General features: G+C 40.4%; 1 pseudogene; it reads right to left on the bottom strand.

The window, feature by feature from the left end:
- Nucleotides 1-25,411, bottom strand: part of LOC144329444 (polypeptide N-acetylgalactosaminyltransferase 15-like) — a 173,030-nt pseudogene that overhangs the window by 132,722 nt on the left and 14,897 nt on the right.

Genomic DNA, 25,411 nt, shown 5'->3' with positions numbered 1-25,411 from the left:
CAATTCCATGGCTCAGCCTTCCAAGTAACTAAGAATACAGGCAGGTACCACCATACCCAAATAATTTTTTCTATTTTAGTAGAGAGGGAGTTTCACCACGTTGGCCAGGTTGGTCTTGATCTCTTGAACTAGCCATGCACCCTTCTTGACCTCTCGAAGTGCTAGGATTATAGGCACGAGCCACTGTGCCCAGCCAACAACACAATTTTAAGCACGCTCTTTTTCAACTGTTGTAAGACATATCATTATAGAGATGTCCATGCTGGTTAAAGTGACCCACATTTTCAAACCCCGCACCCCTTCTCAACTTTAAATTTTACTTCTCTAAAAATGGAAAAAGAACCCACAAAATATGTAAGACCTCAATGGACTGTGAAAAGCCTGATTATCTTAAAAATAAGAAAAATATTGGCAGCATTTCACTTAATTTTCAAACACACACACACACAAATCCTACAGGAATCAAAGCACTTTCATACTGTTATAAAGGTAGAACACCAAAGTAATGAAACAGAATTCAGCACAGAAATGAACTCTTGAATAGAGAGGAGAGACATATCATCTAGGTTTTGCATTCAGCCATATGTCACAATTTCTTCAGTAAGCAGGACCCAGGCCGGAGTGAGGAACTACATTATCTAGACACTGGTTTCAGCAATATTTCAATATGTACCCTGGGGCCAAGGCACCGTCTGGAGAGACACATCACTTAGTGGATAGGCCCAGAGATACGTGATAATATCCCGTGTTGACAAGGCCTAGGCAGAGGAGTCACATTATTATGATTCTGACCCACTAATATATAACTATGCACCCATGAAAAGGAATTTGAGTCAAAAAGTATCAATGCCTGGGTACTAGGCCTAGTGATAAGACACAGTATCTTCATCTTTGAGGGTGACACCTTTAACATTTACCTGAGCATGTGTATCAGTGTTGTAATCTCACGTGTGTGCTGGGCCAATGAATGACATGCTCTACAACATCCGAGGGCTATATAAAAACTGCTTTGAGATATACAATACCACATGTCATATTTTTATGAGTGACAGTTGATTTCATATATATGAGATGGTGACAGTCTTTACTGTCAACTCGATGTACAGATGAGACTCATCATCTCATCTTTCTGCTGAGTTCTGTTATGGTATTCTCTGTACAAGCCAAGGACTTTATAAAATGTCTGTGGCTGTTATAATCTTCTGTGACCTTTTCTACCAGAAAGATATTTAATCACTCCTGTTTCCAAAGCAAGTTATAAGAGCCAAAATTTCTGCCATGTGTGGGTCCCACATAGAAGAGCTATTATCATGCCTGTGAGCTATGCCTAGGTGTATGTGAAAGCTTACTCTGTGGTAGTGAAACAAGTATGGTAGCCAAATAACATACTTACTAAGCCAGAAATATTCCAATATTCTCTTTGTAAGCAGGGTCCTGTCAGAAATGTCACATAATTTATGTGCTAGAACCAGCTCTATGGCACAATGTATATATATATATATTTTTTTTTGGCCGTGTCCAGGCAGAATTAGCATTTAGGTGATATAACTCAAATAGGTTTTGCACTCAGTGGTATGTCACAATTTCTTTAGTGGGAAGAATCCAGACACGAGAGGAGTCCTTTTACCTAGATCCTATATCTGAGTAAAAGAGTTATTATTTTGCATATGAGCTGAATCCAGGCATATGTCACAATTTCACCTCTGCATAGAGACAAGACAGAAGAGTCACATCATCTGGGTGCTGAGCCAGGGATACATTATAATCTCCTTTGTAGGCAGCACACAGTCAGAAGCGTCACACCACCTGTGTACAGTCACAAATAATATGTCATCATGCTCACTGTATATAGGGTTGAAAAAATGGTGGATAGTCACATGCTCTAGGTGCTGGACTCAACAATATGTTATAACCCCCTCTCTTGGCAGATTCCAAGACAAAGAGAAGAGTCACATTACCTAGGTTTTGCATCCAGTGGTATTGTCACAATGTTTTCAGTGGGCAGGATCCAGGCAGGGGAGGAGAGTCACATTACATAGATGCTGTATCTAGCGATACATTACAACATTCCCCTTGAGCAGGACACTGGTAAGTGAGACAAATCTCCTAGCTGATAGGTCCAGAGATATGTGATAATATCTCCTGTTGGCAGGGTCCATGCAGAAGAGTCACATTATTATGATTCTAAACCTGTGATAGTCCACAATGTACCCATGGGAAACAATTTAAGCCAAAAATCTCAACACCTAGAGGTAATAGGCCTAGTGATATGACACAATCTTCTCATCTTTTAGGGTGACATCTGTAACTGTTACATAGGTGTGTATATAAAAGTCACAATCTTAAGTGTGTTCTGGGTTATTGTATAACACATTCCACAACATCCAAAGGCTTTATGCAACATGCATGAGAGTTGAAAACCACTCTAAGACCTACATGCTTGTATTGACACACCATCTTACATATTGGCCTAAACCTTGTTGTGATAGTCAACATCTCTCTTTTAGGCTGGGTTCAGACAGGAGACCCATCATTATCTGTGGTTTGTGTCCAGAAATGAGTCACAATCTCACCTGTAGCCAGATCCACATATGAAAGTCATAATTCCAACTTTATTATTTCTTTACTAGTTAGACTAAGGACTTCAACAGTCGGCTTTGTAAATGTGGGATGATGACAAATTTTGCTCTCACCTGGATGTATCAACAAGAGTCACGATCTTAAGTTTTTACTGAGTCCTGTTATGAAACTTTGTGTACGACCCAAGGAGTTCGCAGATTATGTGTTAGTGTTGTAAACTCCTTGAGCTTTCTACAATTATGCAACTCATAACTTTATTGCCCTAAGCACAGCGATGAGAGGCAATATATCTACTATTGGTGGAATTCTAATTTAAGTTTGATCATTATGCTTGTGAACTGAAACAATATAAATTTTATAATCCCAAACCACCTGTAGATCAGATTCACGTATGAGAGTAACAATTTCTAGCTTTGATTGCTTATGTGTGTGAGATTTATCACCTCATTAGTAGGCTCTGTTCATGTGTCAGAATGAAAATCAGGTCAGCTGGGTTTTCATCCAAGAGTCTCAAAAGCACTGGTTACTAGTGCCTATTATGACACTCTTTGTATCACTCAGGGTTTATATGATATTCTTGAGTAGGCTACTTTTGTGTGAATTCTTACAGGTGGGAGATGTAGGACTTTACCCATGATCATAAGACTTCCTATATAGGTTGAAATATCCCCCATGGCTGGGTCTAGGCATGAGAGTTATTACTGTACATAGAAGCTGAATCCAGGTGTATGTCACAATTTCCCCTTTGTACAGAAACAAGACAAAAAAGTCACATCATCAAGGTGCAGTGCCGGTGACACATGATAATCTTTGTAGGCAGCACCCAGTCATCAGAAGAGCCGTATCTCCTGGGTAGAGCCACAAATACTATGTCATCTTGCCCACTGAACACAGGTTGAAAAAACAGTGAATTGTCACACAGCCTAGGTACTGGGATCAGCAATATGTATTAATTTCCTGTCTTGGCAGTGTCCAGGACAATGAGAAGAGTCACATCACCTAGGTTTTACATTCAGTGGTATGCCATAATTACTTCAGTGGGCAGGATCCTGTATTTCTCTCTGTATGCATGTCCCAGGCAAAAGAGTAACACTATATGTTCTCGGGGCCCTGAAATAGGTCTTAATTTCTGTTTTTGGTCATGGTTTGAGAAAAAGAGGAGAGTCAAATAACCTGAGTGCTTGGCCAAACAATATGGCACAATCCCCCCTCCGTAAAGATTGGCAGAAGAAGAGAGTCACCTCACTTAGGTCATGGGCTAAGAGATATTTCCCAGTGTCCCCAAGAGGCAGCACCCATGCATACAAGGAGAGTCATATCACCTAGGTGCTTCCCTAGTTATATGTCACAATCTAACATGTGGGCAGAAACCAGGCAGAAGAGCCACATCACCTGGGTTCAGCCTCAAGTAATATGGCACCATGCCCAATGTAGACAGGTTTGAAGTAGAAAAAGAATCACACCACCTGGGTACTGGGATAAGCAATATGTAATAATTTTCTCTCTTGGAAGAGTTCAGAACAAAGAGAGCAGTCATGTCACCTAAGTTTTGCACTCAGTGGTATGTCAAATTTCTAGAGGGCAGAACACAGACAGGAGAGGAGTGTCACATTACCTAGATGCTACATCTAGCAATACATCACAGTGTGCCCTGAGAGAATGGCATTGGCAGGACACATATCATGTAACTATTAAGCTCAGCTATATGTGGATATGTGGTAATATCCCCTATTGACAGGGCTCAGGCAGAAGAGTCACATTATTATGGTTTTCACCCAGCGATATATAACAGTGAACCCATGGGAAGAAATTTAGCTAAAAAGTATGAACATCTGGGTAAAAGGCCTAGTGATGTGACACAACCTCTTCATCTTTGAGGGTGACATTTTTAACTTTTAGCTGAGACTGTCTATTAAAGTCACAACTCACGTATATGTTTTGCCAATGTATGATACTCCACAACATCTGAGGGCTTTATAAAACCTGCATGAGAGTTGCAAACCTCTCTCAGGCCTACACACTTATAGTGACGCACAATCTTACATATTGCCCTAAAATCAGGTTTGATAGTCAACTTCTCTCCTGTAGGCAAGGTTAAGGGAGAAGACTTATTATTACCCCTGTAGGATGGGTCCAGAAATGAGTCGCCATCCCACTTGTGGCCAGACTCACATATAAAAGTAACAATTCCAACTTTGTGCTATATTCACTTGTTAGACTCCGGACCTCAACAGTGGGCCTTTAAATGTGGGATGGTGACAATTTTTAATTTCACTAGGTTGTGTAAGCAAGAGTTCCAATCTGAAATTTTGCTGGCTCCTGTTATGAAACTCTCTATCAGAAAACAGTTTAAACAATGTAAGTTAGTGTTGTAAGCTTCTGTGAGCTTGGTACAAATATGTAACCCAGAACCTCGACTATTGACCTAAGCCTTACAATAAGAGGGAAAATACTTTCTATTGGCTGAATCTCAATATAAGTTTTATCATAACGCCTTTTAACTGAAACAAGGCATATTTCATAATTCTCTCTGTGGGGAAAAAAATAGGTGGGAGGGTAATATCACTTAGGTGTTGTGCCAAACAATATGTCACAATGCATTTTCTATCCACGGTATAAGAAACCGGGTTACATTAACTGGGACTGGACACAGCAACATGACACCATCTCACATTTGGAAAAAATTCAGTCAAGTTATGAGAGCCAAAACACCTACCTAACGGGCCCAAGATATGTCAAAAGCCCTTTGGAGGCCGGGTGTGGTGGCTCACACCTGTAATCCCAGTACTTTGGGAGGCCAAGGTGGGCGGATCACAAAGTCAGGAGATTGAGACTGTCCTGGCTAACATGGTGAAAGCTTGTCTCTACTAAATATATAAAAATTAGCTGGGCTGAGTGGCGTGCGTCTATAGTCCCAGCTGCTGGGGAGGCTGAGGCAGAAGAATCGTGTGAACCTGCGAGGCAGAGCTTGCAGTGAGCCGAGATCGGACCACTGCACTCCAGTCTGGGCGACAGACTAAGACTCCATCTCAAAAAAATGAAAAACTCTTCTGAGGATGCAACATAGGCAGGAGAGTCGCATCATAATGGTGCTAGGCCCAGCAATATGTAACATAGCATAATTTTCTCTTCGCAGAACCAGTAAGAAAAGTAATGTTATCTGGATAATGAGCCCTCTAATGGGTCAAAATTCCTTTTTTTGTTGGTATGGTTTGTGAAAAAGAGGATAATAATCACATATCTTGAGTGCTGGGCTCAGGAATGTGTGAGATTGCTTCTATTGTCAAGGCATACGCAAAGAAAAAAAGCAGTCACATCACTTAGGTCAGGGGCTCAGAGAAATGTCCCAATGTTCCCAGTAGGCAGGGCTCAGGAAAGTCATAACACCTAGGTGCTTCACGAAGATTATGCACTGTGTAACAAGCAGGGACAGACCAGGCAGGAGAGCCACATCACTTGGATGCTGGGTCCTGAGATAAGTACAAGGCTCTCTTAGGACAGCACCCAGGCAAGAGAGTTACATCCCCTAGGAGCAGGTTCTCAGTTAATGCTGTAATGCTCCATGCGGATAGTGTCCAAGGAGGGAATCATTTCATTTGGGTGATAGACCCAGAGATATGTCACAATGTCTGCTATTAAGCATAGCCCTGGCAAAATAGTACCATCAACTCTGTGCCTGGCCTAGAAATATGTCACTCTCTAGGTTGGCAGGGCAAGAAGGAAAGCCACATAGCATAGGTAATAGGCCCAGAGATATGTCACTGGGCCTTTGGGCATAGCTCTGGTTAAACAGTACCTTCACTGGTGTACCTGGCCTTGAAATATGTAACTATCCTTCCTTTGTGGAGGGTCAATTCCAGAGAAAAGAATTACGTCACCTATGAGGTGGACACAGAAATAAGTCACAGTAATTGTGCTGGGCATGGTACAGGCAAGAATGTAACATCATCTGAATGCTAGATGCAGTGATATACCATAATTCTTTTTTTTTTTTTTTTTTTTTTTTTTTTTGAGACGGAGTCTCGCTCTGTCGCCCAGGCTGGAGTGCTGTGGCCGGATCTCAGCTCACTGCAAGCTCCGCCTCCCGGGTTCCCGCCATTCTCCTGCCTCAGCCTCCCGAGTAGCTGGTACTACAGGCGCCCGCCACCTCGCCCGGCTAGTTTTTTGTATTTTTTAGTAGAGACGGGGTTTCACCGTGTTATCCAGGATGGTCTCGATCTGCTGACCTCCTGATCTGCCCGTCTCGGCCTCCCAAAGTGCTGGGATTACAGGCTTGAGCCACCGCGCCCGGCCCATGATATACCATAATTCTTACTGAGAAAAGGACCTAAGCAGAACAGTTCCATCATACTGAGACTGACCTAGATAGATATCACAATCCATATATGCACTAGAAGAAGTTTGGAAGGTCAGACTACACAGGTGCTTGGCCAAGATTTATATCACATTCACACTGTCAGAATGTTTCAAAGATGAGATTTACAATATCACACATGTCCTGTTCTCATGTATGACGGTTGGCTTCATCCATTCGAGAAGATGATAGTCACTACTGTCACTGGGGTGTGCACACAAGACTCAAAATTTTACCTGTATCCTGAGCCCAGCTTTCATTCTGTCTTTAAAACCCAAAGACTTTGTAAAATATGTATGAGTGTTGTAATCCTTTGTGACTTCATGTTGTACATGAAGGTGATCCAGGGCATCACGTGTGTCCCTAAAACTAGTTATAAGAGTCAAAATATTCTTTATTGACTGAGGCCACATATGAGAGTCATCATTTCTGTGAGCCATGCCCAGGTATATGTTACAATTCCCTCTGTGGTTTTGGAGCAGACAGAACAGCCACATTTAGCCATATCTAAATGCTGGGCCAGAGATATTTCAATATTCTTTTTGTAGGCAGTGTCCTGTCAGAAATGTCACATAACTGCGTGCTAGGTCTAGCTATGTGGCACAATGTCCTTTGTGGGTAGTGTCCAGGTAGGAGAGGATAGTCATATCACTTAAAAGCTGGGCCCAAAAATATGTAACATTTCCTCCTGTTGACAGGGCCCAGGGAAGAGACATGTGTTTTAGATGCAGTGTTTAGAAAAGCTACAATTACTGAAAACAGCAGGGTACAGGCAGGAGACGAGTCATGTAAGCTAGAATATGGGTCCAGAAATACATTACAATCCCTCCCCACTGCAGACATTGTTAAAATAGCACAGTCATGTTACCAAGGTGCTTGGCCAAGTATTTGTCAAAATCTCATTTGTGGGCTATACCTAGCTGGGTTTATTAAATCACTTAGGAACTGCACTAAGATATATGTCACAATTCTTGTGGAAAGGGTTAAAAATAAGAGTCACCATCCAGCACGTGTTCTGGCTCCAGGCATATGAATTGTTATCAGGTTTTTGTTGTGGTCTCAGATATATGGCACAGTATCACTTGCTCCAGAGAAAAGGCAAAAGAGTCACATCACCTAAGAGGGTGTGTGTCCAGTGAGATGTCACTATCTATACTGGTGAGGATCACCAGTTTGTGGTGAGGATCCTGGCAGAAGTGTCGCATCATCTGGATCCTAATTTCAGTGATACATCAGACTGCCTCTATTAGCAGAATTTTGACAATAGACAAGACTCAGTTTAGCTAAGCAATTGGCCTAGATATAATGTAACAATTACCCTTTTGTGCAGCAGGAAAGCTGAAGAGTGCTGCTCCCAGAGTGCTGCTCTGAGAGTACTGCTCACATTGGTGCTGGGCCCTGCAATATATCACAATCTCCCTGTGGTCAGGACTCAGGTAAAAGTGAAGAAACATCACTAGGTTTCAGAACCAAGTGATACGTTACAATTCTTCCTGTTGGCCAAAGAAAGAAGGAGAATCACATCACTTAGATGCACTATCCTGTTAAGTGTCACAATACACTGTAAGTGCAGGGCCAAGGCAGTGTAAGGGAGTCACATTACTTTTGTGATGGACCTAGATATAAGACACAATTTGCGTTGTAGGCAGGTTTCAGGCAGATAATTCACATCGCCTGAGTGATGGTCCCAGTGATAAATAAAAGTGTCCTTTATAAGCAGAGTCAAGGAAGCTGTTGTATATTGCTTAGGCGCTTGTTCCACATATGGCAGAATTTCATCTGTGGTCTGGGCCTACAAAAGAGAGTTAAATTATTCTTGTGCTAGGAAAAGTTACCTGTCCCAATCACACTCTCAAGAAATTTCAGAAATAAGTTTAACATCCCACACAGTTTCTGGTTTTGTCTATGTGAGTCAACTCTTTCCATGAGTTGTGTCAATGTAGAGGAGTCACAGTCTCAACAATGGCAAGATCCAGGTATAAGAGCCCCAACCATATTTAAAGATTGTGTTTCAGTAGGGGAGACACAACACCACATGTAGGCTGAATCATGCTTTAAATGTTAACAAACGACTTGTGAATCAGATCCACGTATGAGGGTAATTGTTTCAACCTTTGACAGATTTTTAGGTGTGAGACTTAGTACTTCATTCCTAGGTCCTGTTCATGTGTGAGAATAACAAGCACTTGTACTAACCTGTACAAATGACAACCAGGTGTGTATACAAGAGCCACTTTCTCACCAGGTAGCTGCTCTTTGTTATGACACTCTTTGTACCATTGAGGCTTTATATGATATTCCCGAGTGTTACATCCTTCATGAATTTTGTAGAAGTGAAAATCCTGAGATTTTACCCATGGCCATAATGCTTGCAATGAGGGTCAAAATATCTCTTCTGGGTGGGTCCAGATATAAGAGATATTTTTGTGTATGTGTGCTTAACCTATATAGTATAACCTCATTTGTAGTCTGGGCCTAATAAGAAATGTCACATCACCTGGGTACAGCCTCACAGAACATGTCATGAAGCCCACTATATACAAGATAGAAGAAAAAGAGGAGAGTCACTCCACTTAGGTCCTGAGTTGTGCAATATGTAATAATCCCCTCTCTTGGCCAAGACTAGAATATGAAGGAGAGTCCCATTAGCTAGGTTTTTTAATCAGAGGTATGTCACAATTTCTTTGGTGAGCAGAACACAAGCAGGAGAGGGGAGTCACATTACTTAGATATTAAGTCAAAAGATATTTTACAAAGTCTTCTGGGGGCAGGGCACAGGCAGGAGAGACAAATCGTCTAGTTTATAGACCCAGAGACATTTGATCTCACTGCCCCTGTTGGCAGTGTCCAGGCAGAAGAGTTACATTACAATAATTCTAACTCAGCGATATGTTACAATGCACCCATGAGTAGGAATTTAAGCCAAAAAGTCTCAACACCAGGGTACTAGGCCTAGTAATATGCACAAACCCCTTTTCTTTGGGGGTGACACCATTAACTGTGACCTGGGTTTGTGTATGGAAGTCACAATCTCATGTGTTTTCTGGGTGGTTTTAAGACATTCTATAACATTTAAAGGTTTTATACAGCATGAGAGTTGCAAACCACTCTGAGGCCTACATGCTCTTATGAATTCATGATCTTACATATTGCCCTAAACACAGGTATAATAGTCAGCGTCCCTTCTCTAAGCTAAGTTCAGGGGTAAGACCCATTATTATGCCTATGAGCTGGATCCATAAATGAGTCACCATCCTACATGTCTCCAGACCACATATGAATGTCACAAATCGAACTTTGTATTGTATTCACTTGTTAGACTCAGTACCTTAACAGTAGGTTTTAAACATTTGGGATGGTGACAACATTTGCTTTCATTTGGGTGCATAATTGAGAAATCAAATAAGATTTCAGGTCCCTGTCATGAATTTATAATGTATAAATGCCACCCAAAGCATTTATAAATTATAAGTTAGCGTTGTAAAATTTTGTGAGCTTAGTACAAATATGCAAGTCAGGATCCTACCTATTTCCCTAAACCTAGTGATGAAAGGCAAAATATCTTCTACTGGATGAAACTCAATATTAGTTTGACCATCATGCCTGTGAATTGAAGTAAGGTATATGTATGTCATAGTCCCGTCTGTGGATAAAAACTAGGCAGGAGGATAACATCATTTAGGTGCTGAGCCAAGTGACATGTCAGAAAGACCGCTCTAGGCAGGGTATAGGAGTTACAGTCACATTAACTGGGTGCTGGACACAGCAATATGACACGATCCTACCTGTGGAAAAAAACAGCAAAGGGATGAGTGCCAAAACACCTGCATAATGGGCCCAGGATATGCCAAAATATATTCTGTGGCTCTGGGACAAGCATGAGAGTCACATTATCAGGGTACTGGGCCCAGGGATATGTCATAATCCTCTCTATATGCAGGACCCAGGCAAAAGAGTAACATTATGTAGGTGCTGGGTCCTTGTATGCATGCTCACATATATACTTACATGTTGGCCATTGCATAAAACTCTGTACAACATCTGAGAACTTTATAAAAGATGCATGAGAGCTGCAAACCTCTCAGAGGCCTACATGGTTATACGGACTCTTGATCTTACATATTACCCAATCCTCTCCTCTGCTTGTGAATAACAAACAGAAGAAGAGAGTCATGTTACCTAAGTGCTGGGCTCATCAATATCTCACAATCTTGTTATTGTAAAGGCCCAGACTGAAGAGGACAGTCAAATCGCTTAGGTCCTGGGCTCAGATATATGGACCAATGCCACCAGTAGGCAGGGCACAGGCAGGAAAAGAGTCATAGCACCAAGGTTCTTCTTTAGGTATTTGTCACATTTTAATATGTTGGCAGAAATCAGGCTGAAGAGCAACATCAGCTGGTCCTGGGTTCTGAGATATTCACAAGTCCCCCTTACAAAAGAACCCATGCAAGAGAGTTACATCACCTAGATACAGGTTTCACTCTTACGTTACAAAGTTCCATGTCAGCAGGGCCAAGTAGGAAGACACATCATCTAGGTGATAGGTCCAGAGACATGTTGCAAAGTCCTCTTTAAAGCATAGCCCAGTAAAAAGAGTACCATCCCTTTTGTGCCTGGCCTAGCAATATGCCATAATTTAGGTGAGCAAATCCCCAGCAGAAGTGCCACATCACCTACATGATGAGCCTTGTGATATGTAAGAATATCCTCTTTGGGCATGGCACTGGCAAAAGAGTATCACTGCCTATGTGCCTTGGCCTTGGAATATGTCACTATCCTGCCCTTTTGCAGGGCCCATTCAAAAGGGGAAAGTTATGTATTCTATGTGATGGACACAGTGATATCTTACGTGATGTCGGTGGGCTTGATCCAGGCAAGAAGGTAACGCCACCTGGATCCAGCGATGTCACAATTATTACTGAGAGCAGAAACCAAGCAGAAGAGTCACATCACTTCAGGTTTGCCCCAGGTAGATATCAAAATCGCTTATGTAAGCTAAAACCGGTCTAAAAATTGAAATCACACAGGTGCATGACAGTCATGCACAGTCAAGATTTATATCACAGTGATCATGGGATAAAATTTTAGGGATTAGTTTTACAATACCACACAAGTCCTGTTTTCATGTAGGACAGTTGCCTTCATCCATCTGTGAAGACAAAAGTTCTCACAGTCAGCTGGATGTACTTATGAGACTTGAAATTTCCTATCTCTACCATACTTTCTACACAAAACTATACACTCTCTATACACAGTTATGAAACTCACTATACAACACTCTGTATACACTGTTATGACAATTTCTATACAACCCAAGGGTGGTATAAATTACGTGAGTGTTCTAATATTCTGTAATCTTTATACCAGAAAAAGATCTTGGTCATCACTCATGTTCCAAAACCTAGTTATAAGAGTCAACATTTTTCCTATTAGCTGGATCCACATATACCACATATCAGTGATATAAATTATGTGAGTGTTCTAATATTCTGTAATCTTTATACCAGAAAAAGATCCTGGTCATCACTCATGTTCCAAAACCTAGTTATAGGAGTCAAAATTTTTCCTATTAGCTGGATCCACATATCAGAGTATTTATTATGCCTGTTAGCTGTGCCTAGGTATATGTCACCATCCCCTCTGGTTATTAAACAGGCAGGAAAACAACATCACCTAAATTCTAAGTCAGAAATATTGCAATATTGTGTTTGTAGACAGGGTTCTAACAGAAAATTCTACGGCATAATGCCTCTTGGGAGAGTGTCCAGGCAGGAGAGGAGAGTCAAATCACCTAAATGATTGGCCCAGAGATATGTCACAATTCCCCCTGTTGAAAGAACCCAGGAGACAGAGTCATATCGTTTGGATGCAGTGCTTGGAAATGCTACAATCTTCACTGGAAGCAGGATTCAGAAAGGAGAGAAAAGCCACCTAGCATAGACTATGGCTCCACAAATATATTACAATCACTTCTGAGGACACCGTTAAGACAAGAGGTCAAATCAGCAAGGTTCAAGGCCCAGGTATGTCAAAATGTAATCTGTGGGCTATACCTAGATAGCATTAATAAGACACTCAGGAGCAGGGCAAAGGTACATATCACAATAACACCTGTGAAAAGGTCCAGGAATTAGAGTTACCATCCTGCACATACCTTGTCTTTAGATACAAGAGTCGTTATTACGGCTTTGATCTGGTCTCAGGTTATAACACTATATTACCTGAGGGCAGGGAGAAGAATGGAAACTTATAGCACCTGAGTGGGTACTGGTTCAGTGAAATGTTACAATATGGCATGTGGGAAGGACTAAGGAAGAAGAGTAACATCACCTGGATGCTGATTTCAGTGACATATCTAAATCCCTGCTGTTAACAGGGCTTAGGCAAGGGAGGAGACACACATCACCTAAGCAGTTGGCCTGGGTATATGTCACAATGGCCTCTATGTGCAGGACCAAGGCAATAGAGCAACCTCACTTTGGTGCTGTGTTCAGCAATATGTTACAATCTCTCTGGTTGTCAGGGCCCAGGCAAGAGAAAAGAAACATCACCTAGGTGCTGAGCCAAGTGACCTGTTACAAGGCATGTATGGTCACAATCCCACCTAGCAAAGAGTCACATCACCTGTGTGCAATACCCAGTTATGTGTCACAATACACCACAATTACAGGGCCAAGGCAGTAGAATGAAGTCACATCACCTATAAGATGGAGCTAGATAAAAGCCATCATGCTCTTTATAGGGAGGTTTGGGGTCAATATTTTACATCAGGTGGGTGCTGGTCCCAGTGATATATAAAACTGCCCTTTCTCACATTGCCAAGAAGATGTTATATACTCCTTAAGTGCTTGGTACATGTATGTCACAATTTCCCTTGTGGTCTGGGTTCAGAAAGGAGAATCAAAACACACAGATGCCTGGCAAAGTCATACTTACCAATCACATATTCAAAAGTCTTCAGAAATAAGTTTCAGAGTTCTACACAAGTACTGGCTTCAGGTATGAGAGTCAACACCTCCTATGAGTTAGGTCGAAGTACAGGAGTCACACTCTTAATAACGCGCAAGATGCATGTATGAAAGTCCCAAACCCACTTGAAGATTGTGTTTAAGTAGGAGAGTCAAAGCACCACAGCCCTGCTACATCATGGTTCAAATGTCACCACACCACCTGTATATCAAATTTACATATGAGAGTAACAATGCTTATGTGTGTGAGATTTAGTACCTCATTTCTGTAGGTTCTGTTCATGTGTGAGAAGGACAATAGTGTCAACTGGGTGCCCATCAAAGAGTGAAGATAGCACCTGGTTGCTTGTGCCTGTTATGACACTCTGTATCATTGACTTTATATGATACGCCTGAGTAGCACTGAATTCTTATAGGTGAGAGATCTAGGACTTTACTCATGGGGGAAAGACTGGCTATGAGTGCTGAAATCTCTCCTCTGGCTGGGCCTAGGAATGAGAGCTCTTATTGTGCATATGAGCTGAATCTAGGAATATCTCACAATTTCACCTTTTGACAGAGCCAAGACAGAAGAGTCACATTAACTGGGTGCTGAGCCAGGTTTACATTATAATATCCCTTGTAGGCAGGACCCAAGCAGTACAGCATATTAACTGGGGACAGTTCCAAATAATTTGTCATCATGCCCACTGGGACCAGATCACAGGCATAATAACGGGTCTTCTATCAGAACCCAGTCTATACGAGAGATGTTGATTATCATAACTGGGTTTAGGGCAATACCTAAGATTGTTCATCAATAAGAGCATGTAGGCCTCAAAGTGGTTTGCAACTCTTATATATGTTGCATAAACCTTTGGATGTTGCAGAGTGTGTTATACAATCACCCAAAACACACGTGAGATTGTTACCCCATGCATACAGGGTTGAAAAAATAGTGGATAGTCATACCCCCAAGGTACTAAGTTAAGCAATGTGTTATAATTTCCTCTCTTGGAAGAGTCCAGAACAAAGTGGAGAGTCACATCATCTAGGTTTTGCACTTAGTGATATGTTACAATTTCTTTACTGGGCAGGATCCAGGCAGGAGAGGAGAGTCATATCACATAGTTGCTATATGGAATGCTACTTCACCGTGTCCCCTGCGGGCAGGGCACTGAGAGAAGAGACACATCATCTAGTTGATAGGCCAAGACTTACATGATAATATTCCCTGTTGTCTGGGTTCAAGCAGAACAGTCTCATTAGTATGATTCTGACCCAGCAATATTTCACAATGCACCATGGGAAAGAATTTAGGCCAAAAGTCTCAACACCGGGGTGCTAGGCCTAGTAATATGACACAATATCCTTATCTTTTAGATGACACTTTTAACTGTTAGACGGTGTGTATAAGAGTCACAATGTTGGCTGGGCATGATGGCTTATACCTGTAATCCCAGCACTTTGGGAGGCCGAGACAGGTGAGTCACTAGTTCAGGAGATTGAGACCACCCTGGCTAACACGGTGAAACCCCATCTCTACTAAAAATACAAAATAAATAAATAAATAAATTAGTAGGGCATGATGGTGGGTGCCCGTAGTCTCAGCTACTCGGGAGGCTGAGGCAGGAGAATGGTGAACCCGGGAGGTAGGGCTTGCAATGAGCTGAGATTGCACCACTGCACTCCAGCCTGGGTGACAGAGTGAGACTCCATCTCAAAACAAAACAAAACAAAACAGTAACAATCTCACGTGTGTTTTGGGTGATTGTATAACACACTCTGCAACATCCAAAGGTTTATGCAACATACATAAGAGTAGCAAACCACTTTGAGGCCTACATGCTCTTATTGATGAACAATCTTAGGTATTGCCCTAAACCCAGTTATGATAATCAACATCTCTCGTATAGACTGGGTTCTGATAGAAGACCCGTTATTATGCCTGTGATCTGGGTACAGAAATGAATCACAATCTCACCTGTAGCAAGGTCACATGTAAGTCATAATTCCATCTTTGTACTTTATTTACTTGTTAGACTCAACACTTCCACAGTGAGCTTTGTAATGTGGCATTTGCTCTCACCCGCAGTTATAATCAAGAGTCACGATCTTAAGCTTTTGCTGAGTCCTGTTACCACCCAAGAAGTTTATAGAATATGAGTTAATGTTTTAATCTTCTGTGAGCTTTCTACAAACATGAAACTCATTATTTTACCTATTGCTGTAAGCGTAATGATAAGAAGCAAAATATCTGTTATTGATGGAATCACAATTTATGTTTGATTATCATGCCTCTTTATTGAAGCAATATAAATTTAATAATCCATTTTTAGGAAAAAAAGTGGCAGGAGAGTCGCACAACTCTCCTGTGCTGTGCCAAGCAATATGTCACAATGCCCTCTCCATACTGGTTCTAGAAATGACAGTTACATTAATTGGGTAGTGGAACCAGTAATATGAATAAATCTTAAATGTGGGAGAAAAATCAGACAAATGAGGAGAGCAAAAACTCCTACAGAATGGGAACAAGATATTTAAAAATACTTTCTGTTGCTCTGGCACAGGCAGGTATGTTACATCATCAGGGTGGATGGCTCAGCAATATGCCATAATTCTCTATGTATGCTGTACCCAGGCAGAAGAGGGACGTTATCTGGGTGCTGGACCCTGCAATATTTAAAAATTCTTTTTCATGGGCACAGTTCTGGAAAAAAAATAATAGTCATATTGCCTCCTAAGTATTGGGCTTAGCATTATATCACATCACTATATTGTAAAGGCATAGGGAGAAGAAAAGATTCACATTACTTAAGACACTGAATCAGATATAAGCCCAATGTCCAGAGTAGGGAGGGCTGAGGCAGAACAGAAGAGTCGTATCACCTAGGTGCTTCTCTAGGTATATGACACAATCTAATGTGTGAAGTAAAGCCAGGCAGAAGAGCCACATCTCCTTGATGCTGAGTCCTGAGATGTTTCTCAAGGCTCCTTTAGGACAGGAACAAGGAAACAAAGTTACAACAAATAGGTGCAGGTTCTATCCTCATGTCACAATGCTCCATGTGGACAGGCTTGAGCAGACAGTCAAATCACCTGGGTGATATGCCAAGAGATATGTCACAATGCCCTCTTTGAGGCATGGCCATGGCGAAATAGTACCATCCCCCTTTTGCCCAGCCTAGCAACATGTCACTATCCAGGTAAGGTGGACTCAAGCAAGAAAGCAACATTGCCTAGGTGATAGGTCCAGAGATTTGCCACAATGGTTTCTTTAGGACATGACCCTAGCAAGACATTACCATCACCCATCTGCGTGGCCCAGCCATATGTCACTATCCTGCTCTGTACTCAGAGCCCATTCTAATAGGGAGAGGTATGTCACCTAGGTGGTTGACACAGTGATATGTCACAATGATTTCTGTAGGCATGGCTCAGACAAATATGTAACATGACCTGGGTGCAGGATCTAGTGATGTGTCATGACATTTACTGAGAGTGGGGTCCAGGCAAAAGAGTCACAATGTTTAGAAATTGGCCCAGGTAGGTACCATAATAATATATGTGGGCTAGAACCAGTCTGGAGAGTCTTATTGCACAGGATCTCAGCCACAATTTATATCAAAATCACACTAACAAAAATTACCTGGCTGACATTTACAATATCACATATGACCTTTTTTTATGAGTGACAGGTGCCTTAATACATGTGAGATGGTGACAATCCATAATGTTCCTTCAGTGTGCATTTGAGACTCAAAATTTCACTTTTCTTCTGTTTTTTTTTTATAACACTCTGAACAAGCCAAGGGTTTTATAAAATATCTGAGGTTGTTATAATCTTCTTTAACTTTTTTCCCAGAAAGAGATTTAATCACTTGAGTTTCTAAAGCAAGTGATGAGTGTCAAAGTTACTCCTATGTGTGGGGTCCACATATGACAGTTGTTATCATGCCTGTGATCTGTGTCTAGATATATGTCATAATTTACTCTGTGGTAATAAAACAGGTGTGACAGCCAAGTAATCTAGATGTTGAGCCAGAAATTTTCCAATATTCTCTTTGTTGGCAAGTCCCTGGCAGAAAAGCTGCATAACTTTGATGTTACACTCAGATGTATACTACAATGCCCCTTGTTGGAAGTGTACAGGCAGAACAGGAGACTCATATCTCCTAAATTATCAGCCCTGAGATACATCATAATGTCTCCTTTGAAAGAACCAGAAAAGAAAGTCATCTCACGTGGGTACAGTGCTTAGAAATTTACAATCCCCAGTGGAAGCAGGGTCCAGGCAGAAGAGTAGAGTCAGATAACTAGATAAAGGGTCCAGAAACATGTTACAAAACTTCCTGAGGATGTTGTCAAGACAGGAAAGTCAAATCAGCAAGGTGCTCAGCTGAGGTATATGTCCAAATCTCATTTTCTGGATACGCCTAGGTAGAATTATTGAATCCCTTAGGATCTGAGCAGAAGTATATGTCACAATAACATTGGTGGAAAGTTCCAGGAATGGGAGTCACCATCTTGCATATATCCTGGCTCCAAGCTTAAGAGTAAGGGTTAGTCCTCTTATCTGGTCTCAGATATATGGCACAATATCGCCTGTGAGCAGAGAGCAAGTAGAAAGCCCACATCACCTGGGTGGGTGTTGGTCTAGTGAGATGTCACAATCTTTCTTCTGGGCAGGACCCTGGAAGAAGAGGCACATGATTTGTTTGTTATTTTAGTGATATACAAATATTCCCCCTGTGGGAAGGGCATAGGTAGGTGAGGAGGATCACTTCACTAGACAATTGGCCTAGATATATGTTCTCACCTTGGTGCTGGGTTTAGCAATATGTCACAATCTCTCCTGTGGTCATGGAGAGGCAAAAGATGAGAAACATCACCTAGGTGCTGAGTCAAGTGATATATTACAAAGCTTCCTGTTGGCAGAACCTAAAACAGAGAGTCACATAACCGGGGTGTAGTACCCAGTTATGTGTCACAATTCACTATAAATTAAGGCCATAGGCAGTAAAAGGGAGACATATTACTTACATGATGGACTGATATATAAGCCATAATACCTTTTTATAATCAGGGATCAGGCAACAAATAAGCCACAATACCTTTTATAGTCAGGAATCATGCAACAGATTCACATCACCTGGGTGCTGATTCCAGTGATATGTAAAACTGCTCTTTCTTGGAGGACTCAGGCACCTTTGCTTAGGTGTATGGCTCATGTATGTCACAATATCATCTGTGGTCAGTAACTAAAAAAGAAGAGTCAAATTATTCAGAAGCTGGGCTAACTTTTATATTCTAATCACACACTAGGAAATATTTAGGAACAAGTTTCACATTCCCACACAAGTGCTGGCTTCTTGTATGTGAGTCAACACCTCCTGTGAGTTAGGTTGGAGCAGAAGAGTCATAATCTCAACAATGGGTTAGATCCATGTATAAGATGTCCGATCCCACTTGAAGATTGTGTTCCAGTAGGAGAGTCACAGTCTCACAGGTGTGATGAATCATGCATTCCCAAACTACACATTGGTCAGATTTGTGTATCGGAGGAACAATTTCAGCCTTCGATTGCTCTTTTTGTGAGACTTACTACCTTATTTGCAGGCCCTATTTCTGTAAGACATTGACAATCAGGTCAGCTGGGTGTGCATCCAGCAGTAATCATACCACCTAGGTGCTGATCCCTGTTATGTCACTCTTTTACCACTTAGACTTTATATGATACACCTGAGTGTCATAATCTTCTGTGAACCCTATACAATGAGACCTGTTGTTTTACTTATGGCCATAAGACTGGTTATGAGAGTCAAAATATATCTTCTTTCTGGGTTGAGGTATGATTGTCATATTTGTGCATGTGTGCTAAACCCAGATATATGTCACAATTTCACCTGAGGGCAGAAACAGTGCAGGAGAGTCTAATCACCTGGGTTCTGAGCTCAGGATACATTATAATCTCCTTTGCAGGCAGGGACAAATCAGAAGAGTCACATCACATGGGTATAGCCTCAAGTAATATTGGCACCATGTCCACTGTAGACAGGGTTGAAGAAAATGAGGAGAGTCACACCAACCAGATGCTGGGCTCAACAATAAGTAATAATCCACTCATTCTCAGACTCCAAAATAAAGAAGAGAGTTGCATTACCTAGGTTTTGCACTCAGCTGTATGTCACAATTTGTTTAGTGGACAGGAGCTAGGCAGGAGAGAAAAGTCACATTTCTTAAATGCTACATCCCATGATGTCATAATGTTCTTTGTGGGCAAATCACAGGCAAAGTAGACAAATCACCTAGCTGGTAGTCTCAGAGATATATTATAATATCCCTTGTTGGGAGGGCCCAGGCAGAAGAGTCACATTATTATGATTCTGACCCAATGATATGTCACAGTGCACAAATGGGAAACAATTTAAGCAAAAGTGTTAATACTTTAGTACTAGACCCAGTAACATGACACAGTCTCCTCACCTTTGATAATAAGACCTTTAAATTTTAGCTTGGTGTGTATGTGAGTTACAATGTCATGTGTGCTACCTCATTGTGTAATACCCTCTGCAACATCTGAAGGCTTTATATGGCATGCATGAGTGTTTCAAACTACTCTGAGGCCCACATGCTCCTATGGACTCACAATCTTATATATCGTCTGAAACCCAGGTATGATAGTCAACATCTCTCATTTAGACTGAGTTCAGGAATGAGACTCATTTTTATGCCCGTAATCTGGGTCCAAAAATGAGTCAAGATTTCATTTATGGCCAGATCAACATATGAGAGTCACAATTCCATCTTTGTACTGTTTTCATTAGTTAGGTTCAGTACTTCAACTGTGGGCTTTGTAAATATGAGATGGTTATAACTTTCAATTTCACCTTGGTGTGTATTTCAGAGTTCCAATCTCAACTTTTTCCTAGCCCTTGATATGAAACTCTCTGTACCACCAAAGTAGTTTATACAGTATAAATCAGTATTGGAAATTTTAGTGAGTTTTGCACAAATATGCATTCCAAGAATTTACCTATTTTCCTATGCCTAGCAATAAGAGTCAAATATCTTATATTGGCTGATTCTCAATATAAGTTTTACCATTAGGCCTGTGAACTGAAGCAAGGTATATGTCATCATCCCCTTTGTGTGAAAAAATTGAAAAAAGAGTAACATCCTTTAGCTTATATAGCAAACAACATCTCAATGCCCTTCCTAGGTAGAACCTAGGAAGGAGGGTCACTTTAACTGGGTGCCGGACCCAGCAGTATGACTCATTTCCATATGTAGAAAAAGTTAGCTAAGGGATAAGACCTAAAACACCTACAGAATGGGCTGAAGATATGTCAAAATACTCTCTGTGGCTCTGGCACAGACAGGACACTAGCATTATCAGGGTGCTAGGCCCACCAATATGTAATAATTCCCTCTTTATTCAGTATTCTAGCAGAAGTGTAACATCCTCTGTGTGAAAAAGGTCAAAATTTTCCTTTGTGGGCATGGTTCAAATAAAAACAGGAGAGTCACATGACTTAAATGCTGCGCTCAGCAATATGTCACAATCCCACCATTTTAAAGGCCCATGCCGGGAAAGAGAGTTTTATCAGTTAGGTTATGGGCTTAGAGATATATCCCAATGTCCTCATTAGACAGGACTCAGACAGAAAAGGAGAGTCATATCACCTAGGTTCTTCTTTAGGTATACGTCACAGTGTAAGACATGGGCAGAAACCAGGCAGAAGAACCACATCTCCTGGGTGTTGCGTCCTAAGATAAGTTAGGTTCAACTTCTATGTCAAAATGCCTTGTGTGGGTGAGGCTCAAGGATTGAGTCACATCAACTAGGTAATATGCCCAAAGATATTTAACAATGCCCTGTTTGAAACATAGCCCTGGCAAAAGAGCACCCTCACTTGTTTGCCTGGGCCTAGCAATATATTACTACCAACCACTGTGTTCAGGGTCCTTTGCAGAGAGGAGAGTTACATTCTCTAAGTGGTAGACACAGTGATATGTCACAGTGATGTCTGTGGAAATGGCCCAGACAAGAATGTAGTATCACCTGGATGTTAGATCTGGTGATATTTTACAATCTTCAGAGAATGGCCAAGGCAGGATGGTCACATCATCTAGAAGTTATAACATTACCTGAGTTTTACATCCAGTGATATGTCACAATCCTGAGAGAATATCCAAGGGAGGAGAGTCACATCATCTAGAAGTTTGCCCACGTAGAGATCACAATTCCATATATGGGCTGAAACCAATCTAGAGAGTCAAATCACAGAGATGTTTGGCAACTATTTATATCACATTCACACTGGAAGAGATGAAATTTACAATAACACACATGTCCTCTTTTCATGATTGACAGTTGGCTTCATATATGTGAGATGTCACATTTCTTACTTTAAGCTGGGTGTGCATGTGAGACTTATAATTTCATCCTTCTGCAGGGTTCTGACACTCTGCACAAGTCGTGTGCTTTATAAAATACCTGAGTCTGTTATAATCTTCTGTGACCTTTTTACCAGAAAGAGATCTAAGATACCACTCATGTTTCTAAAAACAAGTTACAAAACTCAAATTAACTCCTATTTGTTGGGTCCACACATGAGAGTCATTAGCATGCCTGTGAGCTGTACCAAGGCATATGTCAAAATTTACTCTGTGGCAATGAAACAGGCATGACATCCACATAACCTAAATGCTAAGGCAGAAATGTTCCAGTATTCTCCTTTTAGACAAATTCCTGGCAGAAAAGTCACATAACTTCAGGGCTATATCTAACTGTATGGTACAATGACCCTTGTGGGCAGTGTCCAGGCAGAAGAGGAGAGTCATATCACCTAAATAATAGGCCCAGAGATATGTCACAATGCCTGCTGTTGAAAGTGGCAGCAACGTGTCATTTCTGATTATATTTATCTTAACTGGAGTAGTTTGGTATCTTATTGTGTCTTTAATTTCCATTTTTCTAATAAATTAATAGGGTTGAGCATCTTTGCATATACTTGGCCATTTGTATGTCTTTTTGGAGAAATTTTTCTTAAGGTCTTTCATGTATTACTAAACTGTGTGTTATTTTTGTTTCTGCATTTGTTATATATCTTGTATGTTTATCCCCTGTCATATGTATATTTTGCAAATATATCCTCCCACACTGTACGTTGTCTTTACTCTGTTAATTTATTTTTGCTATGTTGTATTTGGTTTTGGTATTTAGATTCGTTAAATTCACTTGTCTGCTTTTGCTTTTGTTGTCTGTGCTTTAGAGTCCTTATTTAATTTTTTTTCCTGTTCTATTTGGTAAAGAATGTCTCTACATTTTATTCAAATAGCTTTTAAGATTGAGTTGTACATTTAAATGTTCTAATTATGTATAATTAAGTGGTTTTAATATGATAGGTAACAGATTGGCTTCTAGTTGTATTCATTCAAATAATCAATTTTTCCAGTACCATTCATTGAAAAGACTGTCTTTTTTTAAATATATGTTCTACAGAACTTAAAAATTACTTGGCCATACATTTATGAGTTTACTATTTGGATCACTGGATACTTTGGCCTATATGTCTGATTTCTATGCCAGTATCATGCTGTTTTGCTTGTTATACCTTTGCAATATATTTTAAAGTCAGGTACTTTGATGCTTTCAGGTTTATTATTTTTTCAAGGATTACTTTGGCTATTTGGCAAGGTTTTCTTTTGTTTTCTATAGATATTAGTCCTGCTTTTTACCTTTCTGTGAAAAAAAGTCACTTGGTATTTTATAGAGCTTGTATTGAATCTATAAATTACCTTGAGTAATAAAGCCTTTTTAAAAATAGTTTTTATTACACATAAGCAAAAATATCTCTAAGTTTTCATGTTTTACTTTCTTTAGAAGTGTTTCATAATTTATAGTGTAGACAATGTTTATCTTTTTAATTAGTTTTACTGCTAGGCCACTTTATTTCTTATTCTAGATGCAAAAAATGTATTTGGAAGAATCTAACATGACTTTGTGATTAAAATAACAGAACAAATTAGGTATAGATGTTATCTACCTGAACACAGTTAAGGCAAAATATGAAATTCATCAGCTGATATCACACTGAAAAGGAAAATATGAAAGCTTTTTATTTAAGATCTGGAATAAGACAATGATGTCTACTTTTACCACTTCAATTCAGACTGAGACTAGTCTGATCATTTGCAAGAGAAAGAAACAAAGGACATCCAAACAAAAAAGGAGAAAGTCAGACTGTCTCTGATTGCAGATCACATAATTTTCTATATAGCAAAACCAAATACCACACTAAAAATCTTGAAAATTAATAAAAAAATTCAATAAAGTGGCAGTATACCAAATACACATTCAACATTAGGAGCATTTTTCCATACGAAGAATGAGCCAATTGAAAGAAAAGTTCAAGAAAAAAATTTACAACAGCTATAAAAATAATTTCTATTTCGTTTTAAGTTCATCCTTGTGGTAAGGTTCAAATTTATTTATTTTTTGTTTTGATATTCAGCATTCTGTACCTCATTTGTTAAAGATACTGTTCTCCTCCCATGTTAAGTGATACAGACAGGAGATAGCCAAGGGAACTTTTCTCATATTGAGTAATAGAGACAGGAGACAGTCAAGGGTCCTGTCCCAAACTCTGCCTTTAAGCCTAAAACACATGTGCACTGGGAAAAGGAGGTGGAGCCATGGTAATCCATACCTTTTGAGAAGGGTGACTGGACTCTTCAGTTGCTATGTGGTTACCTGGTGTTCCTCAATCTCTGAGGTTGGGGCCTGTTAACAGGAGTCCCACATACTTTGTTGACAGTTTTCTTTTTTCTTTTTTACTCCTCACGCTTCAATGTGTTTGTTAGCCTCTTTACTCTTGCTTATGTGACTAGATCCTGGTTTTAGCTGATCTAAGGAAAAAGTTCTACAGCATTTCATTTTCTAGATATGCGGCTTGAGGAAGGGGAATAAGTAAACAACAACAAAAACCTTTTCTTTTCTCTTTTGTTTGTTTGTAAATATTTTCATTCCTGGACTTTCTCCAAGGATAGAAGAAACTGCACAAGCCCACCCCAACAGGCCAAGGCACATGCGGAATGGACAGGTTAATGGCAGCTCCTCATCCCCATCTACTCTGGGCTGGAAAATGCCAGGCATTCATGGTGTCTTCGCCTTCACAGTTCAAGGAGTCCACCCTCATCCAACATCAATTAAGTTTTTCTCTCTGATGAAGGAATCCATTTGCACAAGAATGAACATTCTTTTTTCTTTGCCGTACACTTAAGTCTTTTTGTTTCTTTTCTTTTCTTTTCTTTTCTTTTTTTTTTCCACCTTGTCAGCAGTTTACTTGTAAGCAAAAGGCTTTTTTTATTTTTTATTTTTTCTTCACAGAAAATGTTTTGCGGGGCTAGGAGCCCACCAATCAGGGCTTATGTTCTTTGTAGAACTTTAATTGTGAAATAGTGTTTGTAAGGTTGGTCTTGAGCTGTGGCCAGTTTGGTGTGCTTTCTATGGCATTCTCTG

The sequence above is a fragment of the Macaca mulatta genome, chromosome Y, assembly GCF_049350105.2.
Source record: "Macaca mulatta isolate MMU2019108-1 chromosome Y, T2T-MMU8v2.0, whole genome shotgun sequence".
NCBI lineage: Eukaryota > Metazoa > Chordata > Mammalia > Primates > Cercopithecidae > Macaca > Macaca mulatta.
This window is presented reverse-complemented; position numbering and strand designations above follow the sequence as displayed.